The sequence below is a fragment of the Cataglyphis hispanica genome, chromosome 13 (assembly GCF_021464435.1).
Source record: "Cataglyphis hispanica isolate Lineage 1 chromosome 13, ULB_Chis1_1.0, whole genome shotgun sequence".
NCBI classification, from domain to species: Eukaryota; Metazoa; Arthropoda; class Insecta; order Hymenoptera; family Formicidae; genus Cataglyphis; species Cataglyphis hispanica.
In genome coordinates, this window is record NC_065966.1 from 1600456 (window position 1) to 1620387 (window position 19932).

At 33.9% G+C, this 19932-nt stretch overlaps 1 protein-coding gene across 3 annotated transcripts in view; it reads left to right on the forward strand.

The window, feature by feature from the left end:
- Positions 1–19932, forward strand: part of LOC126853860 (solute carrier organic anion transporter family member 74D) — a 78993-nt gene that overhangs the window by 18735 nt on the left and 40326 nt on the right. Inside the window, exons 1-2 of one of the 3 annotated variants that reach the window (XM_050599951.1) lie at positions 1436–1632; positions 2478–3387. The exons of 1 other annotated variant lie outside the window; for it this stretch is intronic. The gene's annotated coding sequence lies outside the window, so the exon portion shown is untranslated. Of the gene's footprint in view, positions 1–1435; positions 3388–19932 lie in introns of those variants that run through there. One more of the 3 variants, XM_050599950.1, reaches the window with a different exon arrangement.

The following is a 19932-nucleotide window of genomic DNA, read 5'->3' on the forward strand; positions in this document are numbered from 1 at the left end:
GGGCAGGGCCAATTGTTCAATTTACAAATCGATTTCCATCAAATTAGAGATTTATAAAGGATTATATTTTGACAACGATTTGATTGTACAATCTTTTCTAGATATTAGCTTTTTTTTTCATGGAATTTTATTTTTACGAAGTCGGAAGAAGGGCAAAAATGTCCAAGGGGAATGAAAGAAAATAATCATCAAGGGATAAGGAGAGGGTAGTGGGACGGGTGACTGTGTGGCACGGCAGTCTGGCCAGTCGATTATAGTGCCGAAACGAGCGCCGGAGCGTCTTCCAACCAGTTTTGGACAGTGTCTTCGCTCGTAACTATAAAGACAAGGATGGAGAGTTTTGACAGGATCATGAGGGAAGTATGCTGTCTGTACGAAACTGAGAAAGCGAGAGTTGAGAAAAACAGCCACGTTTGAGGAGGAGAATTGTCGGAGGAAAGGTATTCGACCAGAAGAACCAAGAAAGACGAAAAGCGAAAAGAGAGAAACATGATAAGATATGGAAAACGAAAGCGTATCTGTAAGAGAGCGTAAATAAATGTAAGCGAAGAATAATGGAAATGACGAGAAATATATTCTAGAAATGGAAAAAAAACAATGAATAAAGCGCGAAAAGGCAAAGAAACGATCAAATAAAAATATAGAAAAAGAGAGACAGAGAAGAATATTATAGAAGAATACTGAGATATTGTTAGAGAAATTTTTTTTAATGTAAAAAAGAAAAATGAGCAAAAAGAAATTGATGAAAAAATATATATTTCTAAAGAAAGAGACAAATATGCACACGGATATAATAAAATCAAAGAATAAAATATAGAAACATGTGATGTCACTTATCTTTTATTCGTGAATTGTACAAGGTGAAGAACGATGTAGAACGAAATAGAAGTCAATCTAAGAAAATGTAACTGACCGAGAAAATCTGTGGTGACCAAGATAAAGATGGAGAAATGAAGGAGACACCAAAAAGGAACCACCTTGACATCGTTGAGGAAAAAGAACAGCGTCATGCCAAAGAAGATGAACAGCATCAAGATGAGGAATAAGAAGAAAACGATGAAGAAGAGCTAGTGGAGGCGGTCGTCGAGTTTGAGTTTCGGTTTCGTTCGTTTCGCGCCTGCTCCGCGCTGAACGGGAGCCGAAGAGTGAACCTGTTCAGCGACGAGAGATGAGACGGCAGGCGGAAAGAGATGGAATAAAAGTAGGAATGACAAAGATCGACGGTACGGCCCAACCGCGAGTGCGTCAGCGGTGAGAACGAGAAAGAGAGAGAGAGAGAGAGAGAGAGAGAGAGAGAGAGAGAGAGAGAGATCAGAAGCAGAAGATGAGAATAGAGAGCGAGAGACAGTGAGAGACGGAGATAAGATAGAGAAGGCGTCGAGGAGATGCAGTAGAGAAGAGAAATGAGAGAGGAGGAGATAGAATAGAGGGCGCTCTGCTCCCAATAACGACTCTCGCCCTCGGTCAGTCGCGCGCGAACCGCGGAGCCGCGAGCATCTCTTCGTCTCTTGCTTTGCCAAGGGAGACTTTAGTGTTTGTCGCTTCGCGTGTCTGGGCTAAACTGGCACGTGCGACGAGAGAAGAAAAGGAAAAAAGTGCAGGAATTACGTCAAAGGAATTTAATCCAAAGAGGTGATACCTTGATATGATCGAGGATTTCGCTTGGGAAGATTTGCATGACGTAAAGCGAGAAGTGGAATTTACGAAATTCTTATATTGCCCAAATAAAAGCGCCGAAGAAAGCGCGTCGAAAATAGCGACAGTCCGTAAAGTCGTCCTGGAAAAACAATATTCGTATCGAAAGATTGTTAGAGAAAAGCGCGATCGGTCGTTCAGCTGATCATCGCGAGGATCGACGAATTGGCACGTGGGAGAAGCTTGCTTAGAAGCTATCAGTCAATGCGAGGGGAGCAGGTTGCAGTGGGATGATTGTTCGCTGCAAGATTGTTCGAGAGAATTGTTAAGAATAGAGAGAGATAATATATATCGTGAACGGGGCACGATTCGGAGCGAAAATTTTCGGAGTTTATTGATCGGCTTTATGAAAAATGATGACTTGTCGTTTTTTTCTTTCAATGTGGAAAATAGCGCGTGATATTCTCTGGGAATCATAACTTTCGCACCAGTATCAGAAATTATCAAGCAATTGCGAGCAGTAGCATTTACCTTGTAGATCAACATCTCAACATTTATGCAAGTCATAAGTTGTGAAATTTGTTTATTAATGACATTTGGATTTTTAAAAGTCATCCAAAAAAAAACATTAATTTTTTATTGTTATTAAGTTTTGATTATATCAGTACTGATTAATTATCAAGATTGTTCTTCCAATCGTGTCAGACTCAACTTTCTGATTGTCAGTTTGACATTCGGTTCTCGTGACATTTGAGGAAATGGTTTCAAGATTCGTAAAGCATCCTGATAATAAACACCTCGCTCGGTCTAGCTTTGTTCAACATTGATTTTCTGATTGGAAGGAGCGATTCCGAAGAGCCGGAGAGCCACGATAATCCCAGCATGATGCGTCAAGTGCCGTACATTCCGAGATAAGACAATCCGCGCTAAACGGAGAGGCTGGCATTGGCGTGGCGGCGACGACGGCAACGGCAGCTGCAGCGGGTGTTGGGTGTGGGAAGACGGTGGCGAGGAGACAAAGGATCAATGGATCTGTAACGCATGCAAAGTGATGCAAGCGATCGACGTGCACGACGACACGGATACCCAGATACTGCAGATCGGGTCGCAAACGGCGAGAGAGGCGAAAGAGAGATCGGCGAAGATCGAGCCAGAGTGGGATAGAGACGAATGAGTATTTTTCGACATTATCTCTTTGAGGGAAAAACGTCTCTTTCTCTCGACGATATTAACAACGACAACATTAATGTTGTAAAGCGCGAAGCAATGCATCTTAAGATATAACATACGATTTATGACCGAGGATGAAAAAAGCGGAAGGGACGATAGCGTGACAGAGTTGGTATCTCTACATTGTATTTGGATATAAAAGTGAGGCAGACCGACGACGAAAAGGCGACGACGAGAAGGAAGAAACGAACAGGACGCAGCACGGCAGCGTGTACGTGTGCGTATATATGTGTGTGTGTGCATCGTCACTACATCGAGGAAGCAGCAAAACGTCGACGGAGGACGCGGAGCTATTCCTATTTTAGAGCCCGCCAAATATCTTGCCAGGGTGCTGCGTTGACTATATGTCTTCCTCTTTCTCCCATCCTGCTTCTCTTTCGTGCTTCCCACGAGTGTTTTCCTCTCTCTCTCTCTCTCTCTCTCTCCTTTCTTTCTCCCCGGCTGATTCTCCCTCATGAACGAGCAGCCGATTCTGCGCCGATGACGCACGACACCAACCAAAAGCACTGCGACCTGTGACAGGTAGGAGTTACATTTCTTTTTTTTTCTATCCCATTCTCTCGCGACCTTGGTCGCGTGGTGACCGTAAGGGCAATGACTCGTGAGGCTCGACAACGGGGGTTGCGATGGGTTCGGGGATGCGTCGGTCGAGGGGTTGATTGAGACTTGACCGTGAGAAACTAATGCATTCCGCGGTTGACTTACATCCGGGGCGAATCGTTACCCTTTATTCTACCGTAGCATGGGGTGAAGAGAGATACAATGTATTCGATTGTAACAATATTTTTAATTAATAATCATTGTATTTAAAAGTCAGGTTTATTATGTATTTTGTTTTTATAAAACTTTATAAAAGTTATGTAAAAAAGTTATGTATAAAAAATATGGTTCTCTATATATATTTATTTCATATTTTTTCATAATTCATTACTTTAATGCAGATATAATATATGACGTAAATTCGGATTTAATTCGATAAAACTAACTTTTTCTTTTTAATTTTAATAGCTTAATGTAACACGTCCGATATCACGTACGTTTTAGACCTTCGAGTATGCACGCTAATTTCAATGTGTATATCGAGATTATTTTTACACGTGTTTCGCATACTGCGTCATTGGTGCTTTCCAGCATAACATCGCAAATTTTCTCTCATACATATTACATATTTTTTGCAGTAAAAGAAGCACATTTACGTCAGGAATTATTATTTGTGACAATTAGATAATGAAAAATTCTGCATTATTACGTTCAGAAAGCGACTTTGAACAACAATTCGAAACAGCTGTTATCTCTTAAAAATTTCTCATCGATATCCGCGTTATATTTTATCGCATTGATGCATCGATGCGTAATATTTTTTAATAATACTGCCCACCTTTAATAATAACATCAGTGGGTCAATATGACTAATTTATTTCGTAAAATACGTACAAGAATTAATACATTCCAACTGCGCTTATGTTCTTTATTTTTGTAATATTTTAGGGAACTAGTAATAGTTAAAAAATATACATCTCTAATTAAATTAACTATAAGAGTATACAATACATATCGTGAAAAATATCATTGATAAAATATCGCAAAAATTTACTAGATTATTTAGTTTGTTAACTCGCGCGCGTTAATTAATTAGACTTATTGCGATTGATAGAAAATGTTATATATATATATATATATCGCTATTGATACAATACAATATATTTCTAACGCGATTTATTTCGGCTAGTCAAGCTTGGTTCGTAGAAATTCGTGTTTTCTCTCGCGCATGGCCATGGCGCATGGACCGGACGTCACTTGCCATATCTCCCACTTAGGCTGAATTATACACGAGGGGGATAAAATTCGAGACTGTGCGACGCGACGCGACACACTCGCTCGGGGGACCTTCGAAAAGTCTCAAGAACGTGACCTGTCGTACTGATGAGCGCCGATTAGCGAATAGAATTATATGTGTACCTGATCGATTGAATAAATGCGAAAGACGAGAAAGAAAAGCCCTTCTCTCGGTTTATTTACGCGACATATCTTATTATTTGCAGAGATTTGGCAATCGCTTTGGCGAATTTTGTAATTGGATTAGAAGAGCGGAATAGAAAGATTTTTTTATATCAAAGGTTTATTATTTAGATCTTGACTGTAATCACTTTAAATGAGGAAGAGCGACTAATGACATTCTACGACATTCTCGCGGTGAGAAGCAATAAAAACTTGGCTTCGACTTTGTATAATTGGCACTTTGATTGCGAAAGAGAAACATTCACTTTTCAGTTTCCTTGTTTTCTCTATTCGATGGTTTTGATGAAAGAAATTTATCCACGAGAGAATACGTCAAAATAATTTATAAACTATTTTCGGATTAATTTTATGTTGTTTAATGTTTTAATCTGTCCAAGATAACTTAAGTACATATCTATTAGACTTTATAAACATTCTCTATTTATATTACTCTATATATATTATATAGAGTAATATATTACTCTATATATATTATTTTAAACGATATTAATTTAAATTATGTATAAACTCTCTAACACATAAAATTCAGTTTAAATATAAATATAAAATGGATATTAACAAAAAAAAAAAAAAATTTAAATACCTTTTAAAAATAATCGAAATATCGATATATTTCGGCATTTGCGGAACGCGTGAGAGAGTTACTGATTGGTGAACGTGGCTATATCGCGGATTGACGAATTTTTGTCCAAGTATCAAATATGATTGATGGATATACATAATCATAGTCATGCGGTAAGGTAATAACTCGGATCATTACACTGTCACTTGCCGTAGATATACGATTTGCATAGTCACGCGACGCGAAACCTGTCTATATAAATGCGTCTAGTATTTCAATGTTTGATGCAAAATTCACAATTACTTTTAAACTATGCTCGCCAATATTAGTGATTAACGCTTAAATAGTTCGGTGTTCTTTGATTATAAATTTAAGTATTTAATTAATATATTTGCTCCTCGCATAATAAATTTGATTCCGTTTCAAAAATATTTTTTTAATATATTATGCGAATAATATTTATTGGAAAACAACAAGTGTCTTATATATAAATCTCATAAAAATTTATACGATTATTTAAGTTTTAAATCTCTTTTCACGCGTGAAGTTATGGTCATAATATTTGCCTGCATTTTTGATATAACAATATATATATATTAGAGATGATATTAAAAATATGTATAAACTATAGATGAGAATGTCATATAGATATATAAATTTATATATAGAGTTTTATTAATAGTTTTATTCTACTTTCCAGAAATTTATTTTAATATCACACATACGCTTATTTGTTTTATATGCCCTTGCGTATAAAACATAGTGTGTACCTCTATTGTGCTATAAGTAGTCATTATCCGCATTGAAGTAATAACCTTGACCTCCCTCATAATTTTTATCGTACTCGAGAAGTCCACGAAACTCCATGCTCTATGTATGTATCTCTTTACTTATCTTACTCGTAATATCGTGGCTTGAGTGGCGCGTTAGAGCCCGGGCGTTAGCTGAGCAAATATTAGTTGTAGAAACAAACAGATATTAACTACATTATGCTAACGGATCAATGTGCTCGCGAAAATGCGTCGCTAATTATGTCCCCACGTTTTGTGGATAAAATACAGTTCTAAAACGGGTTCTCAATGGCAAGTAATTTCGTCAAAATTGCCAAAAACGATATTTTACCTCATAATGTTTTCATTGGGTTCATATTTTTTACAATAATGATAAAAATGCTATATTATATTTCTTATCTTCTTTTTTATTATTCTCTTATATTTTAAAAGCTAAAGAAGTGTGCGTTACATTTTATTATGACTGCATTTTTGATTACAGTTGCGACAATTTTTGATAGTAAAATCAGCATGTTAAATAAACGCTTAATTAAATTAAAATATTGTCATATAATCTGAGTGACGTAACTTGATTTCGATTTAAATATAATTTTATTCTTTATCGAATTGATATTGCAGTAATTTCTGCAATTGTAATAAGATTCCTTGAATCCTATTTCTGCCATGAAAATCCATCGTCGTTTCGATGGCGTGAATCCCGCGAAAAAAAATTACGTGACTGCACACTTTTGCTTTCATTAAATTAACGTCTTAATTTTATAAATACTCTCACATTAAACCGGTTATCGATATCGCCCGCGCGCCGCGCTTATTATCATTCGCGTCCCGGTCCGAGCAACCTTTGAATAACTCTAATTCCGAGAACACGCGCGCGATTACGGTCCATACTCAATTGCCGAGTGCATTTTCGTACATATAACATACATATTTTCTCCCTACGCAAGCGCGAAGCGCTTTAATCTGAATACGAAGGTTATCTATCGTGCTCCGATTCTGTCGGAGAAACATCAGGGAGTCAAGTTGATACTTTTACTATCGCTAAAAGCGGATACAAAGCGTATCTATTAAATATTTGGAGATGGTGTTATTAAAATGACACTGATGCGATTTGATTTTTTTTAAATTTAATTTTGTATTTTAAAATAAAAAAGTTAACATAAGAAGGATGAAAATATGTGCAAGAGAGAAAGAGAGAGTTACTTCTTATAAGTATACTTATAAGATATGTATATATGAGGTAAATGACTTAACTGTACAAGAATAATCAGATGATTATCAAATAAATAATGAAAGGATTGGTTGAAATGGTTACGCAAGAGGAAGTGATAATACACAAGCGAATTTACAGAGCAAGGTTTAATATCCTCTATACGGCCCGCCACACACAGGAAGACATACGGTCACGATCTGCAGTCGCAGAGGAGAGCCCGAGCGACACGCCTCGCGCCCATTATATGATCCATCGATCGTGATAAAATAACGAGTTGCCAATATCGAAGCCGAATTCGCCGTCTACTCTTCGTATAAGAACAGCTGATGGGCGGTGATTTCGCTTTGATGCCCGTTCGCTTATCGATTGACGGATTCGAGCCGTGCAACCTGTTCTTTATTATCAAAATTATGATCAAATGAATTCGAATGAGTCATGCAATTCTTTATTTTCCTTGTTTCTGCTTTTATATTAATAAAATTTCACAATATCCGCAATTTGCGCTTTTATATGTACTGTTGATTATCTGCGTAATAATTTTGAATCGACAAATATTTTTGCGTTTTTATCTGTTAGACAGAGCATCTTTTGTGTAAATTGCTCGATATTTGGTGTTGAAATAATCTAGTTCTAAACCTGCCAACAACCGTTACGAGACCAACTTTAACTATACGTAGCTATTTAAAACTAAATTGACTCCTTGCCAAGACAAGAAAAGAATGACGCAAATGTTCATTCGTCATATTGTTAGGACAATAATAATACTTTATTGATACAGATAGTATCTCTTTCATCATAACATGTTCTTTAAATTGCGTAATATTGTTTTGTTTTATACAAATCATTATTGCGTGGTAAAATTTAGATTTTAAATCAAGCCTCGGATAAAACAAACCCTGAGTCAATTAAAAAGCGTTTAAAAAAAATTTCTTTTATGTATATCCTAAAATAAAATTGTATATTGAATTTTAATCTTATATTTTAACATTTTTTATATTTGTACATTTTTTTAATATTAATTGCATAATAATAATAACAGGAAAAAAAATTTTTTAATAAAAATAAATGATTCGACGTCGATCAATCGAGTTAAGAATACATTTGCTCGGAAAATCATTATAATGACGGAATAACGATAAAATAAAATTATTATATATGGGCTTCTCATGTCTAATTGCTGTGTTTATTTTATGAAAATATTTCATAATTTATCTAGTAGCTTAATTAACACGTGTTATGATGGATGTGGATTAAAACCTATTATCTTAATCTCCATTTCCGCATGTGCTTATTATATTGGTACGCTAGGGCACGTCATGCAGTCTATGATGAATGATGAACATTGATGACTTGAGAACGAACTTTGACCCGAGATTGTCATCAAGCACGATTCTGTGATTGATTTGCGTGTGATACACTAAGTGCTTCTATGAGGGGGACAATCATAGTCTCATGTTTAAAATTAGACGGTAGAACAATCATGAGAATCGATATGACTTATAAAAGGATTCCATTAATCTCACTTGCATGAGATCTGACTTCACTTTCCAAAATTTTCCACGATTTTAAACTTTATTTGCCGCAATATCTATCTGTGTGTGTCCTTCATTTTTTTACCTAGGCATATCAAATATTAATTTCTCGATATGAATATCAAGGCGAATTAAAAAACGATTAATTACGTGTTACAGATACTTACAGATATAAAATGACATAAAATTATTTTTTGTCGATTAGATGCGTGAAATGAAAAATAATTTTTGACCCTCTACAGAATTTTCTTTGCGATTTGTAATTATTTAATTTTTTGATAAGTAACGTGGAAATATATGTAAAAAAGTTTTATATTTATGATCAAAAAAAGGCAAATTAACAGATCTACACGGCGATGTCGTAGCAGAACGGAACGAGTCTCATAATGACGTGGCTAAGGAAAAGTTCTCGTGCGTGGTCCCGAAGGGTCCGGACGTGAAGTGCAACAACATGACCGCCGTGCATTCTGCTATCTTCCGCGATCGTAATCACGGATGCACGCGGGGTTGAACGCGGTTATTTATAACGTCTTTGAGATGGTATGTGATGGTGGAGCAGTGATGATATTGCACGCCGAGAAATGAAAGAAAGAATAAGAAGGTAAGAGAAGACGAGCGAGAATCAGGCAGACGAGAATCGAACATCAGCGCGAAAATCGATCGATCGACATCGAAGAACAGATCAGAATCAATTCATCGAACAAGTCAATCGTTTGAAACATCATTGAAACGTATTTCGTCTGATTATCAAACATTCTGTTGTTCCGTCTTGATCGCTTATCTAGTTCATAAATTATATCTGATCAGTATCATATTTAGTCGTTTCTATTTTCCTTATCAGTACTTGAATTGATATACATACTGCATAATATACCAACCTAAAAGAATTGACGTAGGTTGTGGATTTTTCAATTAATTGACTTAAAATAACTTTCAACAGGTTAAAAATTTCCTTTTTTATAATAGATTATAATACAATAGATTATAATACAAAACTCTATTTTCTTAAAGAAGCCTAGTAATTTCATACATATATATTTTTATTTTTTCTATTTAATTAATTTCTCTATCTCTGTCTATAATTTTTATATTTGCATCAGATCTATAGCTTCTTCGTTAAATATTTACTTTGCTTTTTTGAATTGGTCGTGCGCTTGTTCCGATCAATTTTAATCCTGCAAGAGAATAGGCAAATAAGTATGCTTCCGATGGGGTTTGTAGAAAATCGAGAAGGAAGATAGAATAGAGGCCGAAAGAGCCGGTCCATTACGATAAGAAGGAAACTAAGAATGCGTCGTGGAAAAGGGACGCTCTCGCTCGCGTCTCGTCCATTGTTGTAGGAACAGGTAGGAAGGTGTAGGCTGGTGTTACAAGGATCGCAATGAAAACAGGTTTAAAAGGGCTACACTCTTCGAGGGCGTACTCGACGGAGAAGAGCATTTACGGCACCCTTCGCGCCCGTTAACAGACCTTTCCTGCTTCTCGCTCTTCTCCCCGCTTCCAAAGTCGAATAACTCTTCTCGGACGACAAACGTCGCGCCTCTAAAGGACAACATTTTACTTGCACAGGTAATCGCCGACGCTATTATGGCTAATTGAAGGAGTGAGAAAGGGATGATAAGAAAACTTTCTACGAATAAACAATGTGTTTAGTGTTAATTAAATTATCTCATTTAATAATAATATATAAAAAATTAATTTAATTAACATAAGCTAGAAATAATCATGCAAAATACATTAAACCGATTTCTTAATAAATACAAATTAAATTACAAATTAATTAAATTACATTGCGATGTTTTCAAAATGAGATATATATATATATATATATATATATATATATATATATATCTTCGTAGAATATTAAAAAAAAGGATTTAAAATTCAAAAATAGAACACACACATAGAATATTTCTCTTGCATATGAATAGGCATAGACAATGTGATTTTTTCTTTTTTAAACATATGTTGGTGCGATTTTGTTGTCTATTTTTGGAACAATATCGCGACATCGTACCCTTATTTGCATGGCATGATAAATGAGATATTTGGTGTGATAATAAAGGACTACGTTGATATTAATAATCTATTTTTCTCAAGCGTAAACTATCTTGAAAAGTTGACATTTGAAAAAGTGATCCTGGAAATTTTAACGATTGAGAAACTTCAAGTCTGCCTAAAAAAATATAGATGTTTACATATAGGGGAGATATAATAATCTGTCTGTCACATGAAAATTGACACCCTGGGATGTTATTCCAGGAAATTCAAGAAATTTGAGGAAAATATAAGATAATAGTGCAGCTGTTTCGCCATATGGAAATCATATAGCATGATCTATTAGAAATAAACGCATAAATCTCTTTTAAAATAAATATATAATAAAAATATATATTAATATATATTATAAAAAAATATATTTATTAAGGATTTTTAATTAAAATTTAATATTAAAAATTAATATATGTGATGTGCGTGTGAATCTGAAAAATATGTCCTTGTTAAATAAATTAAATAAATAACGCTGTTTCTTTGAATGATCTTGAAGACTGATGTTGTAGGCTCGTTCGTTAACATTGTGACGTTTTTTTTCGGCAAACATTATAAAACTCGATTCGTTATCTTCGCCATAAACGCACTCTTATAGTGCGGCGCTTAAACAATTAATCTACATCCGGCGGTTCGTTAACTTCGCGATAAGTTTGCGTACAAGATAAAAGTTTTTGTTATCACCTCTTCAGTTTACACATGGCGTTACGATTTAAGGATCTCAAGGAGAAAACACACAAGGGACATGCAAAAATATCTCGACTGAAGGAAAAGAAAACATATGCCCGATATTTTTTACGATAAAAAAAAATAATTTTATCTAATAGAGAGATATCTAAGATAGGAAAAAATAAATGGAAGCCAAACGAAAAACATTATAGCATTTCATATATTTTGTTAAATAATAATACAAATATTGAAAAGTAATGTTAAACATTTACTATGATTAATTATTAATTATCTTCTAATTTTGAACAAATATATTTTTTTTTATTGAGAAACACATTAAACATGATTATTTTTTTACCTCTTTTAAATATATAATTAATAAATAATTCCACATTACACGCATACACACGCACACTAAAATATTTACTCATAAATAAAATTTTCTTATTTCTCTGATTTAATATAGCATATTCTCCGCGTACAATAATGCGTAATGAATCGAGTTGAATAAATCGAATAAATTTTCTCGCTGTCACACATTGCGAAATAACGCATTGCGGCGGAAAATATTTACGGCGTCATTTTATACGAAATCAACCTCACCTTCGGGAGTTAACGTGCGTAATTTATTTTCCAGCACGCGTTTCCTTCGCATCGTGCAGTTGCATCGCCACGGTTCGCGAGTGCAATCTAGCCGAATGATATTGCAGTATACGCGATGCCGATGCGTCACATGGTACGGCGCGTGATACCCATGAATGAGAATTAAATGCCTCGCGCCCGTGTGTGAAACGATATGCTGGATTAACAAGGCGAACGTCAAGACTAGAATGACAAATACTTGATGCCGACATTGTTACTCTCTTATCACCATTTTTTTTAATCCTTATCTGCCTCTTTTTTTTTAAATTTCTCGAATTGTCGCGTTGGACGATTCTATATAATTTTTAATAAGAAGACATATTACAAGTTCTACATATTACGTTATGTAAATGTATCGTTATGTGATAAAACTGACAACATGAAACCATAATCGTATGTTTGTTTAATCTTTTTTTTTTTTTTTTTAGGTAGCAATAAGCGCGAATTGTTATTCTTTAATTTTTTGACGAAAACAATAATATTATGCTTAAAGATTTGCCATTTTTATAACAATTAACTTGTTTTCTGTTCCATTTAAGAAAAATAGAGGAAGAAATCTATTGCGATGACTGAGGCTAGCAGAACTTTTCGGAACTATGACATTAGGCAATGAAAACACGCGCGTAGCCCAATTGGCTAACGTTCACTAACGTTCGCTAACGTATCCCTCCTTGTATTTTCCCCCACTTAGAGAGGCAGAGATGGCCATCCGCCAGGACGTAGGATCGATCGTGATCCTGCTAGCACTGATCCACTTTGTTCCCGTCCTTTGAGTACTTCGTTTCGTTTTCGACGATCAAGCGCTCTCAGAGAAAGTTGCATCCAGACTTGTGACGAGAGATTCACCGGTATTGGTAATAATTTTTACATTACCTTTGGATTTTTACACATATGTAAGTTAATTGTCAAAATTATTATTAATTCTTCTATAAAATGTGAAGCCAGCATTCATATACAATATATATCTTCGGTCTTCTATATTTTACACTCAAATTGTTCAAATTCTTTTTGAAATATATTAAAAGCTCTAAAATATTTTTTTTTTTTTTAAGAAAAGAGATCAAAATTTTATATATTATATCAAAATTCTAAAAAAAAGATTGCTCTCTAGCTGTATAAGAATAATATATTTAAATAAAATTAGGCATATTTAAACTAGTTAACATTATTAAATCTGTAGAGAATATTAATAAGCTAATGAAATGATATTTTTTGTGACGTCTTCATTAATATGCAGCAATCCATAGCGATTAACGTGTGTAATCAGCGTTATTATCATGATTCCACGTTAATCGCAAATGATTAGTTATGGTCATGTAGCTGCGTCGTTATTTCAAAATTAACGCAGATGAATGGATTTATTAACGAATGAACATGTGTTTACGATCAGAGCATCGTACATTATTCCGCGTATCATTGCCGAAATAGCAACGTTTAACGATGATGGGCTGATTCCCTTAACGAACGCTACCCGCATCGTTTCTACTTCTGTATATCGTGTATATCTGTATGTCACACGTGTTGGCGAAATCGGAGTCGCCTGCGATTCGATGTTCCGGTTTTTTGAAACTCGAGGTTTCGGTCGCCAATCTTCGGACCCGGCTCAAATTGAGCGCGTTGATTTAAGATGTTCTTTTGTCCAAGACTCGTTTAACGAAAATTTGAAACTGCATGTGACACATAAATATTTTTCCAATGTATCTTCGTGTGTGTGAACATCTCAAAGTTTTCGAAAATTTGAAGTTTTTTTTACTTTTGAAAGATGTTTCACCATGTACATATTATGTATATCGAAGATTTATTTTACACTTCCTCCTTTTAATGCAGGAACACTGGGAAAACTTTCTTTAAATAAATCATAGAAAATAGAAACAACGAGAGTCGTAAATCGTTTTAATCTACCTGAAACGTCAATCTAAATTTTTTATTTATATATTAAGATAAAGATTCAGTTATAATAAGATTTACTTTAGAAATATTAAAAAACGTATATTGATAAATGTTTTTTATTTGAAACATTAAACATTTAAACATATGATATATATATATATATATATATATATATATATATATATATTATATTTTCTTGAAAATAATATTTATAAAATTTAATATTCATAAAATAGGATAATTCTCACTACTATCTAAAAAAAGAAAGTAAGAAAGAGAAAGAATCAAATATCAATAAAAATGAGCCAAAGCTCGATTTTTATTGATATTCGATTCTTTCTCTTTCTTACTTTCTTTTTTTAGATAGTAGTGAGAATTATCCTATTTTATGAATATTAAATTTTATAAATATTATTTTGAAGAAAAAAGTTGAGATAAAATTATTGTAAATAAATAGATTATTAATGGCATTGAACTTTTAATAGTTTATTAGCAATGATTAATTAATTAGCTGATTAAAATTAGTGTTTCTTACATTACAACAAGTCCAAAAATTCACCTCCGTAGATGATATTATTAAATCGTTATATCTGGCATCACCCGGTATGTAAAGTGAATGATACATAAAGTGAATGATACACTTTTCCACTTTCTCCGCGACCGAGATTGCACGAACCTTGTACACTTAACTCTCCTTCATCCTGCTTATATACATGGTGCTCTTGACATATGAACAAATCTCAAGAAGTTACTAATGTATGTTTATCTTTTTTTTTGATTTTGATTTTATATTTAATTATAATGATCTATTGCAGATAAACTAATAACATAATTTTACGTATTGCTTAAAAATATTCAAAGTGTGCTATAATATTGATATGATGACGATAATTCAGTTTTTCGATCAATCATTCTTTGTTGCTAAAATTAAGTCACTGTCAATAATTTCACATTTGATAACAAAAATCGTGATAACGCGATTAATTGTGGCTGGCCGTCCGCATCAACATGATATTATGCACCAACGCAAGTTGCGTCGCAGATCTGTCAACATATCGTAATAATCGAAGTTGTGGATCTGATAGGTACTTCTTCATGTTTATGTCATCTTCCATTATTTCATGACGCAACATATATTTCATCGCGTTATTCAGCCCAAAAAATTGAATAAAATTGCGAAAAGCTCGTTTTAAAACTCTGAACGATCAAAGTCAAGAGACTGGAATACAAATATAATCTCATTATTATTCGCTATTGTTAAACTCGAAGCATTAAGTGCCATATGTAACTGCAGAATGCACATTATTTTTTTGTATATAATTTTTTTTTTTATACTTTGAACTCCTTGTGCTTTTATGTAAAAAGATCTTTATATAATATAATTTATAATATAATTATAATAAAAAAATATATATATAAACTTTAAATATTAAATAATTAATTAATTGATTATAAAATTAAAAAATATTTTATATGTTCAAAAAACAAATCTTATTATTATGAAATTATTTACTATTGCAAAATGATCTAATATTACAATTAATATAATTAATCTTATTTATTTTTCCCATTTATTGGTTCTCATTATCTTTGTTATTTTTATTATCTACTCTTAATGTCAATAAATCACGAATCTGCAGCGTTTGGTGAGGTTTGCATGAGAATCGCTGTGTGTTCCCATTTCTCTTTTCAGCGATCGGTCGACTCGCGGTTGTATAACACCAATGAAAGTACTCCGACAGGCAACGTTACATCCACACTTATATGACGATGCCGTCCGTCGTATCCTTTAATCGTAAATCATTATAGCCGTTCGTCATCTCATAGCCAGTCTCTCCCGCGATCTCCCAGTCCGTATCTAAACGAATACATAACGCGTGCCGGCACACGGTACTCCAAATACTGGAGCAAATACGGTTCTCTGTAAGATTCCATGCCATCCGACGACCGAAATAAGCGCAATGATCTACTTTGCAATGATCATTCGACAATATTAAAGTCTCTCACGCGATTTGAAATAAATAAATAAATATTATTATATTTATTTTACAAATGGTATTATATTTGTTTTTATAGCACAGTTATATATTATAAAATAATATATAATAATCATTTATATTGGCACTTTTTTAATGCACATCAAAATTTGCTATTAATGACATGAATGATAAGCATATTAAGGATATTTAGTACAGAAAAATTTTTTCCCGTTAATTTTTCTTGCTTTTATTTCATACGAAGAATTATTTTTTATCGCATTTCCTGATAGTTTTTATTTGATTGCGAAACATTCTTATTTCAATATTGTTACGAGACTTTAATAATTTCGATAATATTATTCGGATTAACAGTACGCAATGTAAGTCGATATATTATTGGAGAGAACTGAGAAAATATATACATTCTTTTTATCTTATCGAGAAAGCTGATTTGGAAGTTGAGTCGTACGGAATGCATTTTCGCGTGGCGTTATCGTGTTAATATTATCGCGTTGATTATCTTCCAGGCCGGCGATACTGTGCAAGTGCAATGCGCGCGGATGCGAGATAACGATATCGCGGCCGTCAGGTGATTTGATTGAGGTCAATACTTTAGCGCTAATATTGCGGATTCACGGATTCGTGCATAAAAGTGCACCTGTCGCGTATTTTCCAATCAGGTGTCGCCATATGCCGGCTCGATAAGATAGCGCTCCTTCGTGATAAATTTATTGAGCCTAGAGTGCACTGTTGAACGCGCTTACAATTTTTTTTCCTTAACCATGGACTTTGTTGTTTGTGCAATGCAAAAGCGTTTTATTTTAGGGAGCCTTTATATCGGGAACAGCCTAAATCGATATTTCGGCGGAACGAGCCGGGATAAAAAAAGACGTGACAAACTTTAGACGATAGCCTTTTTGCAGCCACAAATACGGTAAATTGTAGGATAAATAAATAAAAATAGAAATGTGTAGAGATTTAAATTATATTATATTATTATATTTTACGACAAAAATATGATTAATTGCAAGTACAAGATGTCTCGTATTTTTCCATTTTATTTTTTTATATAAGAAATTTGACGTTATGTAAAAATTGCACGGTCCATGATATGATTAACGATAATTATTTATACCGTCAATTTATCGGTTCAAATCATTTAATATCAATTCTAAAGAAAAGTTTTATATTTTTCAATGCGAGATAATGTCATGATTTATTCAGACGCAATTCAGAACGAAACGTGGTGCAGCATGGTTCTTGTTTTTTTTTTGTCGATGACTTTATCCGTCGACCCCGCGGAGGGATGATTACCTAAGGTCAAGCGCATATTTGTGCGCTCCTTCGTTCATCTTGCGCACAGGATACTTTATCACTAATTATCTGTGTCTCGAAGATACAGCAAGCCGCGATAGGGTCAACCTAAAAATAAATATATCTCACAAAGAATGCAATAAATATACATAAACATATTACTTCCAAAATGAGATAGAAATAACAGAGATGTGGTAAAGCTGAATCATTAATAAGGACAAGTTTCTTCTTCGCAGTAAAACTTCTCTTTTAGTTACAAATGATTAATTTACATATATTTAATGTAAGTCACGAGTCAAGTCATGAGTCGCTTTCAATAACATCATTTTAGCATAAAGAGTAAATAGAAAATTCAATATTATCCTATATAAAAAAATAAAAGATTGGAAGCGATATAAGCGGGTAAAGAAAATAATTTTTTTTCATACAACAATATGCTTAACTTCTTGAATTATAATATCATTGAACATTTTTATGTATTTTTTTAATTATACTTTTAATAAATTTTATTATATATTTTATTTTATTATTAATGTTTTTATTACTAGAGATATATAAAATAAAATTTCCTTTGAATTAGCGCGATTAGACTTTATAGTTAGGCTTTAATTCTTGATGTAGCTAGTAACGAGTTTTCCTGACTAGCTGGAGGTTTGCCGTTGCGGACGAGCGTGCAGGGCGAGTGCAGTAAAAGGCGATGCGCGTCGTTCATATCGGTGTACACTCGTTGTGATTAAGGCCATGGTCATCAGAGTTGCCTGCTGGCGTGGATGTGAACAAGTTAAATACTTGGCTCTGATCTAGGCGCTTATCGCACCGCGTGTGTGAGCCTTCGATTACAAAGTTCCTGCCTGTTTGCAACGCGAAACCACTGTTTGCCGATCATCAAACAATGGACTCCGCGTTCTTTTTATTTGAGAGCTCGTTTTTTTTTTTTTAATTATATTTTATAGCATAGTTTATTCTCTTAGAATAGTTATATATATTATAATTTTCAGACTTTTAAGATTCACGTATTAGAAAGAGATATGTAGCATAGCAAAAATATTGGAGCTTGATATTCAAGTTTTCTAACATTTTTAAATTTGCCGTTAGACATACGAATGGATATTATACGCACTTTAATTAATATTACTTAAACAATAATTTAATTAATTTATTTATGCTTTCAAAGAATCGAAAAAAATATACGATTTTTTTCGTTTTCGACGGAACGTCGAAATCCTTTCAGGGCACGTATCATGTGTCTGAGGGATCAATGATTTCCCGAAATTTCGAGACACGCGACGGAATTTGCAGACGCGAGGCAAGAGAGACGCGTGCGTTTTCGTATGCGAGATGCGTTTCTGCCGGGCGGGCGAATTGCCATACGGAGGTCTCTCCGCGATGTTCGTTTCAGTGTACGAAAGGGATGCGGGGAAAAGAGAGAACATGACGCCTAAAAGCGTACACTTGTGCGCACTCGTAAAATATGCTCTTGCTAACGCGTATGCGAGAGAGACACAGGATAACAAGGAGAGAAAGAGAGAGAGAGACATTCTTGGGTGCAGCGGCTTCAAGATAAATAAAATGCGTGCGTTTCTCGTCGTTGATCTTGAGTTAATTTTTCATGTATTTGAGGAAAAAGTTTGAATATTATGTATTAATTATTAAATAGTTTTTATTATATATAATAGTATTTATTATGTAAAAAAGAAGATTGATTAGAGATATAAGATTAGAAAATAAACAAAATAACAATGTTCTTAACAAGAGTTGTTTTACGAAAGTTTTTATGGAATAAACTTATCGAATAATAAAATTTTTGGATAACTGTGAATGAATTTTCAGAAAGTGAAGTAATGACAAAGTAAATAAAATGACAAGGAATTATGACATTTGTCTTAAACGCGCGTTTTTAAACACTATCGTAAAATCTTGCGTACTTGATTCTGTTACGCGGTTCTCAGACTTCAGAAAAATTTGCAATAATCTTCATTGCACCAATAGCTGCGTTCTGCATCGACATCACGGTTTTATTAGAAATACCATATGACATGGATTTAAGTGTTGGCACAATAGACACCGTTTATTGACCCTTTGCATCGTAAAGGCACGTTTTGCGTGACAATGTTACTTCGTTTTATTACTTCGTAGTAATTGAACGCGGTCGTTGGCGTAGATATCGTGAGCTTCTTGCGGTGGCAATATCCGAGAATAGTATGTTAAAAGATCGTAAAAATCCAATAGACGATGCGCCTGTAGAGATAGATGTCATAGAGTATCGCATCACCAAAGTCGGTCATTTTTCACTGACAAAAGAATTTTGTATGTAATATATATATATATATATGACACGTTTTGATTGGTTAAAAAATTTTATTAAGGGCACAATTAAAGAAAAAAGAGTCCTCGTCGATCTCATCATGTA